Here is a 16,973-nt window from a genome sequence, read left to right as displayed (position 1 = left end):
AGGTCTTTGGTAGTTATTTCTCTTAAAAAGCAAGAATTGTTGGAAAATTTTCAGTTGTATGTATGTTACAAGCACAAATACCATAAACAACTTTTGCACCCTTATTGATTTGATATGTTCTGCCTTCTTAAGTTTCATGGCCTCGACTTTTCTTTTAAGAGTGGCCACTCTTGCACTCATATCATCTTCCTCTTTTAGAACATAAATTCCTCCCATTTCCTTTGATTGAGTAGGCTTAAAAGTGGTGAGTCTTGGAGAGGTTTCCCATGATTGCGCGTTTTCTACCAATTGATCAAGGTAATCCCACGCATCATCGGTCTTTTTGTTCATAAATTCACAATTACACATCATCTCTATGAACTGGCACATTGGTGAAGTTAATCTGTTATATAAAAAGCTTATTATTCGTCATACTTCGTAGCCATGATGTGGACAGGTATTCGTGAAATCTTTGAACCTTTCTCAGCATTGAAAGAATGTCTCTTCCTCTTTTTGGGCAAAGTTCGTGATTGTCTTCCTGAAAGTGTTAGTTTTATGAAACGGGAAAAACTTTTTGAGAAATTCCTGGGTCATCTCGGCCCATATGTTGATGGATCTTGGCTTTAAGGAGTGCATCAACGTCTTAGCTTTCTCTTTCAATGAAAAAAGGAAACAATTTAAGTTGCACTTTGTCCTCAGACACGTTTGGAAAGTGTATTGTAGCAACTATCTCATCAAACTCCTTGATGTACAAATATAAACTTTCAGAAGAGTTATATCACTCCAAGTTTGATATCCACGTTTCCTGCATTAAGTGGAAAGACCATGCAGGAAGGTATACTCACCCCCGCCGGTTGTAAATAATCGCGTAGAGTACGAGACGGGGGTGCATTATCCACCTCGTTTTCATCTTGAACTTCCATAAGCGGTGGTTGAGGTTAAGGTTGAGATTGATGTTGATTTGCACACTCATCGCTTCAATTAACTGAGAGGATCTCAAGTGGTATCTAATCTTTTGATGGATAAGCAACCCTTCGACTAATCCTCCTTCACTCAAGAGACACTGAGTGTTCTCACGAACCCACTTGGGCATGAAACATGCACAACCCTCAAATAACTAAATAATTAAACCTAAAAAAGAAAACTAGAAAAACTAAAACAAATAAGGCATCTAAAAAAATAAGAGAGAGGGTTGGAACAAAATTACCAAATAAGAGTTGCTATGTTAGGAATCCTACAAAACAGAAAATAATGTTAGTTTCTAAAAATACTTTCAGAAAAAATACTGACCTAAAAATATAGCAGAAAAATTAATCTTAATCTTAACCTAATTCTAATACCAATTAATTCCAGAAAAACGTATCCGTAGTCCCTGGCAACGGTGTCAAAAATTTGTTCACAACCCCAAGTGTAGGGTCGCGTTGTAGTAAAAACTCGTGAGAACAAGGTCGAATCCACAGGAACTAAACTTGTACTTATTCTGAAAATAACTAGAACTAGAACTAGAAGAAGATCTAAATCTGAATTCTGGAATAAAAGAGAGTAATTATGAATAATGTTTAAACTATCAATTAAAGGTGGGAACTAGGGTGCCAAGGATCCACTTGAAGCTATTAAGATGTTATCTTGCTTGATTCAATAAACACAATTGAAATTAGAGTCCTATCCTATCCAACTGGAAGATAAAACAATTTAAATCAAATCTGAACTTTTCAATGACCTAATTCTCAACAAAGGAGAATTATGAAGATTGGAAGGGATTTCATCACCCTACTACGCCCAGGAGACAATGGTGAACAATGGAATTTACCAATCTCATTATCTCAAAATAGGAAAAGAAGATATCCAAAGCTATCACAGCATCTATTCTAATTTGAGTTACAATAAATCATAGAAAATTGAAAATATTCCTTTAATATCAAACTAGAAATCAATGAAGTTCAATAAGAAAAAGAATCAGAGAAAAATAAACATCCCAACACACTACAAGCTTCACCTCTTTACCCTAGTTAAGAAGTTTAACCAATCATAGACGTAAATGAAACTAAATCTCTTAAAGAAAGTATGAAAAATAAACTAGGAAAGAAGAAAAACTCTTTGGTGGCTACTCCACCCCTTTGTTATGCTCTTTAAGACCTTTCCAAACCCTAGAAGTTGCTTTGGAGCATTCTAAGGAGTCCTATTTATAGTTGTGGAACTCCAACTTTTGCACCTAGTTAGAAAAATCTAGAAACTGCCTCAAATTTACACACTCTCCGCAGTTTGCTAAATTAAACTTCACTCTACGCAGTTTCCCAAAATATACTTCACTCTGCACAGCTAAAATATATTCTGAGTTTCAGAATATGCTTTTTCAGGATAATTTCAGGAATATGTTTGTTTTTAGGACAATTTCAGGATTCCTTTTCTTCACTTCAAATCTTTTATTCTCTTCATTCCTCAATTGGTTTTCTTAGATCTTTGGCATGTGAATTCTTTATTAATGACTTTCAAATCTCCAAATCTTAATTTAGTAATTTTTTGAGTAAAAATCTTCCTTTTGGCATCAATTTCATATTAAGCTCTCGAAATCAGCTCGTATATGAAAACATGCATAATTAAATCGATTAAGCACTATCATGTTTATAAAACTAAGGTATAAATAGGGAGAAATATGTAATATTTCACACTCAACATCAGATACTTGAGGAAAATAATTAATTATGGTTTACATTTTTCTGGTTACCCTAGTGTGCTTAAAGAGTATAGTGATGCAAGTTGAGTCATTGATTCTGATTAATCCAAGTCTACCAGTAGATGGATTTTTACACTTAGAGGAGTTGTTATTTCTTAGAGATCTAAAAAAGAAAACTTTCTAAAAGGACGAGCTATAGATGTCCTAGAGGGGGGGTGAATAGGACTATGCCAAATATTTTGATACAATGCGGAATAGTAAATCAAATAAAATCAATTGCTTAGAGTATTGAATTCTTGATATCAAATAGTTCGTAGGACAACCTTCACCTAAAGGATTTAGGTAGAACAACCTTATTTCACGAAGTCTTTAAAATAAAAATATCAAACTATAACAAGAGCAAATGAAGCACAAGATAGGCATACAAATAATAAAAAGCAATCACCACAATGCATAAAACAATTATAGTGGTTCGGTGCATATACGCAACCTACTCCACTCCCAAAATTACTACACTCGCGATTTTGGCTTTCACTATCTCAAGGTTTTCCCAGGATCACCTTAACAACCTGATACAGTTATTGCAATTTTCACGGGCTATCACAATTAAACCCACTTTGTGATTTTCATGGGATCATCACAAACAAACCTGCTGAGATTTTTGGGCTATTTCAAAAAAATCCAAACTAAAATAAAAGTAAAACAATACTTATCTTCAATTGGCGAGTCGAAGTCGTAGCTGTAGCTTGAATGTAACAATCTTCTTCTTGAAATATAGATGAAGTCTTGTATGAGTTCAACCTAAAAGAATATAGGGATCTAATATATTTTTCCCTGAAACAAATGATACTTGTTCACAACCCCAAGTGTAGGGTCACGATGTAGTAATAATCTCGGTAAGAGGGAGGTCGAATCCACAGGGACTGATCTTATGTGTTTTTGAAAGCAACTATAAGTAGAAATAAAAGAAGATGTAAACCTAAATCTAGAAGTGTAGGGAAAGTAATTGTGAATTATTTAACTAAAACTTGTAAATTCAAAGGTGGGAACTAAGGTTTCCAAGGATCCACCTGTAGAGATCAGGGAGATCTATGCTTGATTCAAGGACACAACTGGAATTAGAGTCCCATCTTATCCAATAGGAAGATATCTCAGTAAAACCAAATCTGAACTTCCTTTGACCTAATTCTTAATGGATGAGAGGTGTGAGAACTGGAAGAGATTCCATCACAAAACCATTCCCATGAGACAATGGCTCACAATAGGATGTACCAATCTCATAACCAAACATAAGAGAATCATGAAGATTATAAGGAATTCCGTCACCCAACCATGCCCATGGGACGATGGTGAACAACAAGATTTCCTAATTTCACAATCTCATTACATGAAAAGAGATACTCAAAGATATTGCAAATCTACTATAATTTGAGTCACAATAAACCATTAAAAACTAAAAGTATTTCTTAAGAATCAAACTAGAATCAAAGAGAGTTCAACATAAATACAAATCAAAGCATTAGAAAACATCACATCACGCTACAAGTTTCACCTCTTAGCCCTAGCTAAGAGGTTTAGCCAACCATAGTCATAATTAGAACTAAAACCCTAGAAGAAAGCATGAAAAACTAAGGAAGAAAGAAAGGAAACGCTTGGTGACGGCTCTCCGCCCTTGTGCTCCACTCCTCAAACCCTAGATTAATTAGATAGATCCTCAGGGATGCCCTAGGGACTCTTATTTATAGTTGTGCGACACTTCCTTTCGTACCTCTTTGGAAAAATTCAGAAACTGCCTCAAATTTACCCACTCCGCGTAACTCTGTGTAACTTCGCGCAATCCGTTCGATGACATCGAACAGGCTTCGATGTCATCGAAGGTGTCTCTTCTACTTGCTTTTTTCATGCTTTTATAGCTTCATCCGGACTCTGTAACCTTTCATGTCATCGAACTTACCTTCGATGTCATCGAGCATTGTTCGAGGAATCAATAATGTGTCCAAAACAGTCCAAAGAGTTAATCCAATTTCTTCAATAAATTCGATGTCATCGAAGAGACTTTCAATGTATCGAGCATATCTTTAATGTCATCAAGGAGTGCTTTGAGTAAACGAAAATGGTGCTCAATGTGTCCAACGAGTTTTGCCAAAATTCTAGAGAAAATTCGATGTCATCGAGCAGGTCTTCGATGTCATCAAGTAAAGTTTCGAGTCAACGAACAAGTTCTCAAGTCATCGAAAAACGTTTTAAATTTGTCCAGCAACCAACTCGATTTTCCTTCATAAATTCGATGTCATCGACCCGTGTTCGATGTCATCGAACGTGTCCTTGATGTCATCGAACGGTGTTCGACGACACAGTAAATGTATATTCTGCACTTGTTCTTTCGACTTTGTTCCTTCTCCGCTTGGTTTTCTTGAGTCTTGAGACTTTGAAATCTTCAATCTTTGTCTCTTAAGATCCATTCTTTGCCTTGGTGATCTTTAGGCATCAAATTCATGCTTTTAGTACTTTTTCCAGTCTAAGCTTTTAAATCTACCTTGCAACACAAACATGAGTAAAATAGGACATTAAGCGGTATCATGCTCGTAAAACCAAGATATAAATGGGGTTCAATATGCAATATTTGACCCTCAACAATACCCTAATGCTGCAAATTCAATTCTTTATTTCTCAGGTAGAGTATAGATTACTCTCTAAAAAAGAGAGAGAGAATAGAATAGAATTAGTTTTAAAGCAGTTTAAAACTAACTTGAGAGAGTGAGAGAGAGAGAGAGAGAGAGAATAGAATTAGCTAAATCAAATATAAAAATTACAGCATAAATAGCTTAAGGAGACTTAGACTATCACTCTTTTCTACACAAGATGGATCTATGATTTTCGTGTCATGAAAGAGTAAGAGAAAGCCTCTCTTTATAGCTATGGATATTGGAAGTTCGGCTGGCCCTAGTGTTGGTTTGGCTAACTCCAATGATCTCGTTCCAACGACACTCAGATTTCACGAAATAATATCTTTCAAAAATTCGGCTAGCTTGAGCCCCAAGTTCGGTTGGCCGACGAAAGGGTTCAATTGGCCCAATATGCATGAAATCTGAAAATACGTCATTGCTGGAAACTTGACCGAACCAATTCGGGTTGGCCGAACATGCTGCGGAAAATCTTTTCAGGTCTATCTTTTTGCCCGAATTGTGTAAGGTTAGCCGAGAATAGTTAGGCCGGCGGAACCAAATGTCGGACTGGCCTAACTTGAGTGTATTTTTACATAAAAGCTGATCATTATAATCCATAAGTGAAATACACCTAACCTATGATCAATCTAAGGTTATACCACCTGATGGTTGGCTTATATGAAGTGTTCTGATCTTCAAACCATGTACGTTCATATCTTGAGATGTTGAGTCTTCCATGAGACGCTTGATCGAGTCGATAACATATCTTTATGAGAGCTTACGATTCTATCAGGACTACGAAATTTGACAAACTAAATTATGCTTGAGTATAAGCACTTACAATTGCATATCTCACTCTACCATGAAATCTGAATTCATAGTTTTGGCGGTTAGTAGTAAAGAGATAGAATGTTAAGAAGCCTGTTATCAGAAATATTAGTATTGGTAAGGCTACCAGCTGTCTCTATCTATTATAATAGTCAAGCGATACTGTCAAAGGTATATAACAAAACTTATAATGAAAAAGCTAGGCATATCAATCTAAGGCATAGTTTTGTGTATTAACTACTTTGTGATGGAATTATAATAATACAGTATGTGCGATCTATTAAGAATCTAGTGGACTCATTCACGAAGGGATTAGCAAGGGATGTTGTCAATAGAACATCGAGAGAAATATGACTTAAGTCAATTTCACAGACACTAGATGAGGAAAATCCAACCTAAGTTAATAGGTTTAATGGGGAAAGTACATCACATGAAGTGTTTAAAGCAGCGCTGTACATTTTATATCTGTTTCATTCCTGCATGTATATATAGTGTTCGGTACCTGTAATGATTAAAAGGAGGATGAGTCTCTGTTCTGATTAAGTCCCTTTAAAGGTGCTATTATTACAAAAGCAGTCATAAGGCCTCAACTATATGAGTATTTGAAGTGGGGTTGCTTTCTAATGTTCGAGAGTTTTGGCAACTCTCATAAACTGATGAATCCAGGATAAAACACAAGGCCGTTAATGTGCTATAATTTTAGAACACATGATAATTAAAATATAAGTGTGTGTGACATGTCCGGTTGTGTCATATAGAATAGTTAATTCAAGATCATAGTCATTAAGGATTCTGATACAACTTTGATTTGTTTATACTAAGTGAAAGTTCAAGTTCATAAGACACCTTCTCCTATGCACATATCTTCCTTATATGCCCCGATGTCTTTATTTTAAAAAATAGTGAGGGATTGTTGGGTTTTTTCAAAATAAGAAAAAAAATAATTTATAAAAGAAAATTTAGGAAAATGGTTGTGGCTTTTGGTAATTGTTGGTGATCATTCATTTGTGAATGGTGGTGCCTCTTGATAAATGGAGCATCATTTGAATTCGAAATGGTGGTGAAAAGATGCCATTAATGATGAAAGGATGCAATGTTTAAAAAAACCCCATAGAATAAGATGTTTTTCCATGAAAAGAATCTTAAAGTATCTCTTATGACTCTATATAAACTCATATTTAGGTCAATTCAAAAATAATAATTTCGACAATTTCCTCTCCATTTTCATTATTAGATCTTTTTTTTTTTTTGAAAAGTTATAGTTTTTATGCGCTAAACTGCAAACAGTTTTTTAGGCAGTAAATTGCAAATAGTTTTCAGCGGTTAAGTTGTAACAGTGTAGAAGTCAAGGATGTATTAAAAGTGTGTCCGAGGTGCAGTTTTTCAATTTTACAGGCCGAAGCCCACATTTTTCTAATCTTAAAGAAAAAAACTTATTATATCTTGGAGACGGATTTGCTGTAACTCTCTTCCAAATTGGTTTAATTATCAATATAGTGAGAACATCTCCTTAAAGATAGCTACATTGTAACGTGCATTAATCTTATATTTAAGTGATTAATTTTCTATCCTCCCACCTTAACTCTTACACTTAGAACATATGCTCCACTTGTATAAAAATGGATGCCGATATCCTCTTATAGGGCAAGTTCATATGCTCAACCATGATGTTTGTGAGAAATTTATCTTTTTTATCTATTTTGCCTACTCATTTTAGGAAAGACAAAAGAATGAAGTGACCCAGAACCCAAGTAGGCCACGCGTGAGGAAAAAGTAGTGATTAAGCAGCCACCGTTGAAAAAGTTATTTGTATTTTCAATTCACGATGGCATATAAATATCAAGGTGGACTCGGAAAGGTTTCAACCATAGGCACTTCTTTCCTCACTTTTACCTCTCGTGTAACTTACTTAAGTCTTGGACACACCTCATTTGTAGTAAATGTCCTCTGAAAAAACGGATGGATGGAGTGGATTTATCACAAACATCACGGTGGGCCGCACCTAACTTCCGACCGCAGGATTCCTCGCCTTCTGTCACATGCAATCTTAGCCAAGCACTCTGCATGATAACTTTATTGGGTACTCGGGTCGAGTGTGGTGCTTGGTACGCGGGCAGTCTACAAATTTTACATGTGTCCTACTTTTAACGTTACCGTTCAAGTTGTGTGATCCACTGTACATATACAGGTAGTAAATTGGTCGAATAATTCCAACTTTCAGATAATAGATGAGACATTTTCCAAAGTTAGGACACTTGGACCTTTTCCATTTCAACCGTCTATCAGGCGTCCACCAATCAGCCAGTTAAATTTAATTCAAATTTTTATTTTTTTTTTAAGTTCACCTTCTTATATCCATTCAATTTTAATTGGGGCCCACAATTTGAACGGTCTAACAGGAGTTCCGTATATTCCACATGAACCGTTTATTATCGCCTGCGTATCAGCCATCGCACTCTGCCAGATCTGTAAAGCTTTTCCAAAATCACCTACTCCCACTACTCTCTCGTTTCTGTCTTTTCCTTTCAAAAAGTCTCTCACGCCCTGGGACCCTGTAAGTTATAGTGCTCCTAGTTCCTAGATTCAGTTGGAGAGTCCAATCAAATGATCTGAATCGTCCATTAAGCCCAAAACATATTTATCACCATTCAAAAATCTCTCGCATCAGGTGATCTATTCCATCCTTGATTTTTCTGTATTTTCTATAGCCATCTTTTTTGCAAGTCACGGATGAGATGGCTACAATCGGCTTATAAAATTGATTCTTCAGAACTATAAGCAATCCATGATTCTCTCTAACAAATAAACGGATCAAATTATTAATTGTGAAGATTTTTTGCAAATGATCTAGACTGTCCATGTTAAAGACCATTAATTGAATGGTTAATATTCGTTAGATTGATGCGATGATTGCATAGTTTCGCATGAGATGTGCATTGAGCCTAATGAACGGTTTAGATCAATGGATTGAAAGATCTAAGTGCCCAAATGCAACTAAAATCACAATAACTAACAGTGATCTGAGAGCACCGGAGTATTTCTCAACTTTTCACGAGAATAGTACTATAATCCCCCAATCCACGTGCCCTAAATTTCAGCAAAACGATGCATCTTGTCCCATGCACTATAGCGGTTCTCAGCCCCAAGTCTCTACAGTCGCCACTAGCTTTAAGTTTCTGCAACTGTGGTCCACGTGTCGGCAATCAATGCCATTCACTGGGTTGGAATATCCTGGCAACCCAATCTCAACCATTGATTTTCTTGTCAAGATTGAAGGGTTAAGACTTCTATTTTGGGAGATTTTATGAGCATGTGCACAGGTGATCATTCATATCAACAGTTGGAGCATTAAGATTCTGAGTCCACAGGTGTCAGCAAGGCACATTGTTGCGAGATCCAATCCATCCATCAGTAGAGCTGGGCATCGAGTTGAGTTGGCCTGAGTTTGGGCTGACTCGACTCGATCTGGTTTTGAAACAGGCATGACTCGAACTCGATCTGACTTGATACTGAGTCCAACATGCTTGACTCAATCCGAGTCCAATCTAGCCTAGACTGATCAGACCAAGTCCGAGGCCAATCCGGTCAGAATTACCAAGTCGGGTTGAGTTGGTACCAAGTCGGGTTGAGAGATAAGGGAAGGAGAGACTAAAAGAGTGGAGAGGAGAGAGAGGTGGAGAGTGATATTGGTGGGTGGTTGTCGGGCTTGGAAGATGAGGAAGATGAGGGAGGGAGAGAGAAATTTTAGGATTAGGTCAAGGTTGGGCGCGGCGAGTAGGGTAGGGATAGAGAGTTAGGTTTCGAATCGAGCTGGGTCTAAACGGATCGAGTTACTAAGTAACGCAAACTCGGCTGGGTTTGAATTTAAATTGGGCAAAGCCTACTCGGTTTAGACCAGCTCAACCATTATGTTCGAGTCGGATGGAAACAATTGAGACAAATCGAGTTAACCGAATCGAGACATTCAGTGCCCACCTCTATCCATCAGGTCGGACCTTCAACATTATCTCCCAAAAGTAAATTTGGAGCACTCAACATATGGGCTCCAATATTAAAAACATGAATGGGTTAGGAAACTTCACCCAAAAATTTCAGAGCCATACATTTTTTTTTTTATGTAATCTGTGGCCCAGCTAGCTAATGGATCAACCTGATTCTTGTGCTACGGCAATACGGTGGTGCCATGCTGACGGATTGATTGGATCTGGAACGGCACGTGTGGCGTGCAGGTAAGAGCTTATTGCACAAGCGTGTAGTTGAGATTTATTGTACACGCGTGTGAGCTTAATGAGGTGTAGTTTATAGTTTCATCACATGGTCTGTGACTAATGCCATTTACTTTAGAGCACATGGTCATCCGCACGCGTCATTGTATGATGCTGAAAGGATGTTCTGGACATCTCATATGCGTGCATATGGCGGAATTTTATTTATTTTTGTTGACTGAGTCAATGTGCGCGGACTGTCTGATCTTCAATTTAGACCATCCATTTTAGCTCGTTTGGAAAAGAAAATTAATAATTAAAAAAAGAAAAAAAATAAAATAAAATTTACAGATGTCAGGGGATCCCCTCTCTGACAATGTAATCCGCATATCAAGCATGAAAAATCAACGATTATCTTACAACTATTTTTGTGGTCAGTAACTCCTACTTTGGAAAATGGTACAAAAGCATACATACTCTCGCACAACACCGGAAAAAGCCGCCAGTGCAGTGCTACGAGCTATGTCGACGAGACGTGATGGATCATGGTTATAAAAAGGATTTTACGGGATTAGAAAAGCCTCAAGGTTTCTTAATTTACTCACATTTTACTGTTAAAAAAATAAAATTGTCTTGGGAGTATGTACTTTCTTCATTTTTATAAAGTGGTGGAGTTAAGTATTATAGGGCCAATCCAACCTGTTCACGTTGCAACCTACCATTTGAGCAGACAGCCAAATTCATCAGGCGAAAGATATGTGAATCTGGAGGTTTTGGATGATATACATTGTTTATATGGCATGACTGACGTGATTTTGTGGGTGTCTGATGGTCAAGATGCATCGCAGCTCTTTGATGCGTTCGATGTCACATGGTCTCATCTGACCCTCACATTCCTTGATTGCACTCATTTAGAAGAAATTAGGCCTAAGATATTTGGGAGAAAAATAATTGAGATTTTTACCCCCAAAATTCTTCAAGGATATCAGTTTGACAAATAGTGCCTCTGGAATTATTCCTCACTAGAGTTTTTTAAGAGGTGAAATTATGTTATTGCCTTCCTTCATTTTTTATTGAAAACAAAGTGGGGATTTTAAAATTGTAGGGCTCATGTAGTATTTAACTATTTATCTCACATATAACTGTCCAACAGATGCACACCAATATTATTACTATTATTACTAGATGAAACAAAAATATGACAAATTCAATAATAATGTGTGGAAATCTATAAAAAATAATGTACACATTTCAAAATATCCTAATTCAAGTATAGCCTATCTTATGATTTGATTGACATGTTATTTTGATCATGTTATCACCATGGTGTGGTGCATGCATTTGACAAGCCAGATGTTATATGCAACTCTCAAGTTTCACTACTTATTAATTAAAGAAAAATAAATAAAGGTATTTTTATAATTTTGTCGAAGTCATGGAGGCGTTGTTTGGTAAAATATGAATTCCTCAAAATTTTTGGGGTAAAAATTTCCACAATTATTCGGGGGCAGAAAAAAGTCTACGCTTTTTCTTTTTTTTTCTTTCAAACTTTTACAGCATATTTCTCTAGAATCTGAATTTTACCAAGTGGTACTTTAGAATTGGTATCATCGCACTGCTTTGTCATAGGTGAGCTTATTTGCGATTTTGATGCATAGGGGCTGTTTGATTTTTATTTCACAGTCTAAATATATTGTAAGTAGTCATCATTATTTATTAGGCTATTTCCTTCTTTTATTCCCAATGTGACGTTGACAAGTTGAAATTTTTTGTGCTTACCGAGGTGAGAAAATTTTGGGACATAAAAATTACGAGGCCGACCAAGAGGTATAAGTTATATCCATTCCGTCCATCCATTTTGCCCGCTCATGTCATGACCCCAAAAATGAGGCCGTTCTAAAGTTCAAATGAACCACACCAGATTTAAAAATTGGGAATTGAGTTCTTACCTTTAATAATTACTTGGGGGCATAGAAAATTTGGATCAATTTGATTTTTGTTCCTTTATTCATTTCTGTGTAATCTTATGAACACGTCGAATGACAAATAAGCATTGGTGTGTGCCCTAAGAAGAAGGCATTATCTTTCAACAATTAAAGTCCATTATAATAGTTGTTTTATGTGTTGTGGCCTATTTGAGCCGTGAATTAGCCTCATTTTTTTTAATTCATACCTTAAAATGAGCCCGTGGAATGAATGAACAACATGAATGTAACATATTCGTGTAAGTAGACCCTATATTTTTGTGCGTGTGGAAATATATGAAATTTAATTAAAATTATTATAATTTTTAAAGAAGTAATTGTTTAAAAATACAAACAAATGTAAAAGATAACAATGATCCATTTACATTGCATTTACAAGTAGTTAGGAAAAATAAACAAGTCCTTAGGGCCTATTTGGGAGTGTGGATTTGGAACCCCTTGGTTTTGGAACCCCCAGGGTTAGAAACCCCCTGGATTTGCAATCCTCCCAATGTGTTTGGCACCCTAGAGTATGAGTCAACTTTAATTCAAAAATGCCTATCCATGGTATATTTACAAGGGTTTGAATTTAATTACTAAATCAACTTTAATATCTGTAATTAGTGAGATATGTAACTTTTGACACAATGGTTGTGATAAGCCCGCTGAAATATATGCTTTGCCAAAAAACAATGAAATTCCCAAGTCTCGAATGAGCCACAAGCACAAGATCATGTATGAGTGACTAACCAACGATTTTTAATCGTTGATTTACATGGACAATGTTTGGACATTGCTGGATACTGTTTGGACGGTGTTGATTTACATGGACAATGTTTCAATAGTGCCGATCATCATTAGTGGGCCATGTGCCCAATAGAATGATAGTATATAGTGACACACATGTCACATCTACAACTATTGAAATGATTTTAGGTGTAATCCAGGCACTCAGTGTGGAGTGCAAACCCCCTCAAAGAGGGGATTGGAACCCCCCTGGATTTGAAACCCCCAGTTACAACGACCAGGAGATTTGAAACCCCCTCCAATCCATGGTGTCAAACGACCCCTTCATTTTTCCTTTACAAAGTGGAGAATTCAAAATTGTGAAGCCCACATGGCGTGTTTAATATACCACTTGTATGCACATGGGCATAATTATTAGGCAAACAAAAAATATGGTTGATCCAATTATAAGGTGGGCTAGTCGATAAAAATAACCTATACCACTCAAAACATCCAAATTCAAGTGTAGTCTATCTGATGATTTGATATGCAGATTTTTTGTCCGTGCAATCACACCATGGTAGGTTGCATATGTTGGATGGCTTGGATGTAATACAAAATAGCGGCAAAAAGCCTAACTTCCACTATTTTCAAAGGAAAAAAAAAAAAACAAAGCAAATAAGGACATTCTTGTAATTTTCTCTCTCAAAAAGTACCACCTTGTGATATCTAATAGTCTAAACTTTCTTCGATAAAATGTCAATTCCTAAGGAATTTAGCACTTAAAAATCCCTTTTTTTCTTTTTAAGAAAATTAAAAACCTTAAAAAAATCATATGTCGATAAATCACTAAATATATAACTATGTCACAAATAATAACACAAATATAAAAGGAGGATGGATTATACCCCCCACGTTTAGGAGCAATGAGCATAAGCTAGCCCAAGCCCAACCCATTTAGTAAATGAGCTCAGATTTTAGCCCAAACTCATTCCACAAACCATAACCATCATATGGACACCATACTTGGAATTTGTCAAACCCAAGCTCTACCAGGCCCAAACAATTTGATTGTAATTGGCTCTGCTTGAGTAACCCAACCTGACCCACCACAGCCCAACTCTAATTTAAGAATGTAATTGAATCTAAGCCCTCTTGGTACATGCCCCAAAACAAATTCATCTCATTTTTTTAATTAATAGTAGTTCTATAATAAAGATATTGATCTCTAATCCACATGAATTTATTTTGTATATTAATAATTGAGATCTCTAATATATAATTATTCTTAACTAAAATAGGATGAACTCATTTTAGGCATCTACCAATCAGGGCCTAAGCCCACCTTGATGTATGAATTCTATATCCATGCCGTCCATCAGTTTATCAAATCATTTTAGGGCATGAGCCTGAAAATGAAGAAGATTCAAATCACATGTGGACCATACTATAGGAAACAATGTTGATTGAATGCTCTACCATTAAAGCTTCCTCGGGCTCACCATAAGGTTTCCATAATGTCTATTTGACATCCAACCTGTTGATAAGGTCACATAAACCTGGATGAACGGATAAAAAAATATATCAGCTTAATCCAAAACTTTTGTGGCCCGTTAATGGTTAATCACCACTGTTTCCTATGGTATGGTACACCTGAGAATTAGATCTGCTTCATTTTTGGGCTCATGCCATAAAACGATACGGTGAAACAGATGGATGGTGTGGATATGGAATACATACATCAAGGTGGACCCCACGGTATTCCTGTCAGATTAGAAGGCACCTAAATAAATTCTATACTTTTCTTCTTTATTTTGTGTGGGCCCAATTGATTTATAACCTCCATGGGAGGGTCTGGTTATGTGGGATTTAAAGCAAGTTCTACTTATTCACTCCATTCTTTCACTTTTCTAGCACGTGCCCATTTAGTTCGGCCCCAACCCAACAAAAAAGTGGGTTGGGCCTGCTGACCCATGGGTCCACCAGACCCACTGGCACCCTACATGCATGACAGAAAACTTATATGCTGAGTAGGAATTCATGCACGTGGTGCGATGTTATTGTCATGATGGGCTTTACTGTTTAAGTGAAATGCACTGAAAATCTACTAGATCTGAAGATCTAAACCTTTTGATATTTCTGCCATTACATATACTGTTAAAGAGAAAGTGATAGTTCACATGGGTCCACCAGACCCACTCGCCCGCTGACCCATGGGTCCACCAGACCCACTGGCACCCCTACATGCATGACAGAAAACTTATATGCTGAGTAGGAATTCATGCACGTGGTGCGATGTTATTGCCATGATGGGCTTTACTGTACAAGTGAAATGCACTGAAAATCTACTAGATCTGAAGATCTAAACCTTTTGATATTTCGGCCATTACATATACCGTTAAAGAGAAAGTGATAGTTCACATGGGTCCACCAGACCCACTCGCCTGCTGACCCATGGGTCCACCAGACCCACTGACACCCCTACATGCATGTCAGAAAACGTATATGCTGAATAGGAATTCATGCACGTGGTGCGATGTTATTGCCATGATGGGCTTTACTATATAAGTGAAATGCACTGAAAATCTACTAGATCTGAAGATCTAAACCTTTTGATATTCCGGCCATTACATATACCGTTAAAGAGAAAGTGATAGTTCACATGGGTCAACCAGACCCACTGGCCTGCTGACCCATGAGTCCACCAGACCCACTGGCACCCCTACATGCATGTCAGAAAACTTATACGCTGAGTAGGAATTCATGCACGTGGTGCGATGTTATTGCCATGATGGGCTTTACTGCATAAGTGAAATGCACTAAAAATCTACTAGATCTGAAGATCTAAACCTTTTATATTTCGGCCATTGCATATACCGTTAAAACGAAAGTGATAGTTCACATTCAACAGACAATGGGAAATTCGTGTTATGAACTTTGAATTTGGGATATTTCCGTTGTTGTTCCGTCATTTCAACGGTTGTGGATTATCAGACTATAGGCCCATAAGCATGAAAGACCACTCATTGAGTCCTTTAGTTCTTCGAAGATGAACGCAGTTCTAAGGTGAATAAACGGAAGTAGTCCGCAGATTAATGAAGTGCAATTGTGGTCAGCTAAGTTCAGTTGTGTGGATAGGTATCAGTACGGCGTTGGGTTGACTCATGTATCAATGGGCCCAACCCACTTTTAAGCCAGGTTTGAACCATACAAATTAGGGGTGCACATGGAACCGGTAAAACAGGTAAATTGGATCAAAATGGACCAGACCGCATGGTTTGGTCAGGTTTTGAAGTGCACTGGTTCCATGTTCTCTTTCTGAAAATTAAAGAACTGGTTAGTTCAATTCGGTTCTCGGTTTGGGGTTTCATAGAACCGAACTGAACTGTGAACCAGCCATGAATTGGACACTAAAACCGAAAGGATCATAAAACAAACCATGTAATTGAGCTGGATTATAAAAAACCCAGAAACATGGAACTGAACCGGAACCGAACTGATTTTTTGCAGTCCGGTTCTAATTTGGTTCTAGGGTACAAACAGTCCAGTTCCGGTTCTAATTTTCCTGGAACCGCTAGTAACGGTTCGGTTCTGGTTTCACCCCAAAATCAGACAGAACCAAATCATGTGCACCCCTAATACAAATAAATGAGTCAGCATCCGCTTTAGCCCAGCCCAACCTCACCTCCCCATACTGGGACATCACATGGGCTGGGCCAGAGGACCTAAACCAACCCATTACCGGAGACAAAACATGCAAGGTATGGTTTAGATCCCTACACTGCTTGTTTGTTTTTGTACCTCCTTACCATTTCTACTGTTAGATAAGATTAACATAATCTGGGTAATATCTCGTAGATAGGCTTGAATTAGGGGTGTAACTTGGGTGGTTGAGTCAGGTTGAGTAGCCTGAGCCCAACCTGACCTCCAG

General features: G+C 37.2%; 1 non-coding gene across 1 annotated transcript; it reads left to right on the top strand.

Annotated features, from left to right (window-relative positions):
* Positions 1-418: 418 nt before the first annotated feature.
* Positions 419-525, top strand: LOC131232127 (small nucleolar RNA R71). The gene has a single exon (XR_009164733.1). It is a non-coding gene; the product is annotated as a small nucleolar RNA R71 (small nucleolar RNA).
* The last annotated feature ends 16,448 nt before the right edge of the window (positions 526-16,973 follow it).

This window comes from Magnolia sinica, chromosome 17, assembly GCF_029962835.1.
Source record: "Magnolia sinica isolate HGM2019 chromosome 17, MsV1, whole genome shotgun sequence".
In the NCBI taxonomy this organism is placed as follows: domain Eukaryota; kingdom Viridiplantae; phylum Streptophyta; class Magnoliopsida; order Magnoliales; family Magnoliaceae; genus Magnolia; species Magnolia sinica.
This window is presented reverse-complemented; position numbering and strand designations above follow the sequence as displayed.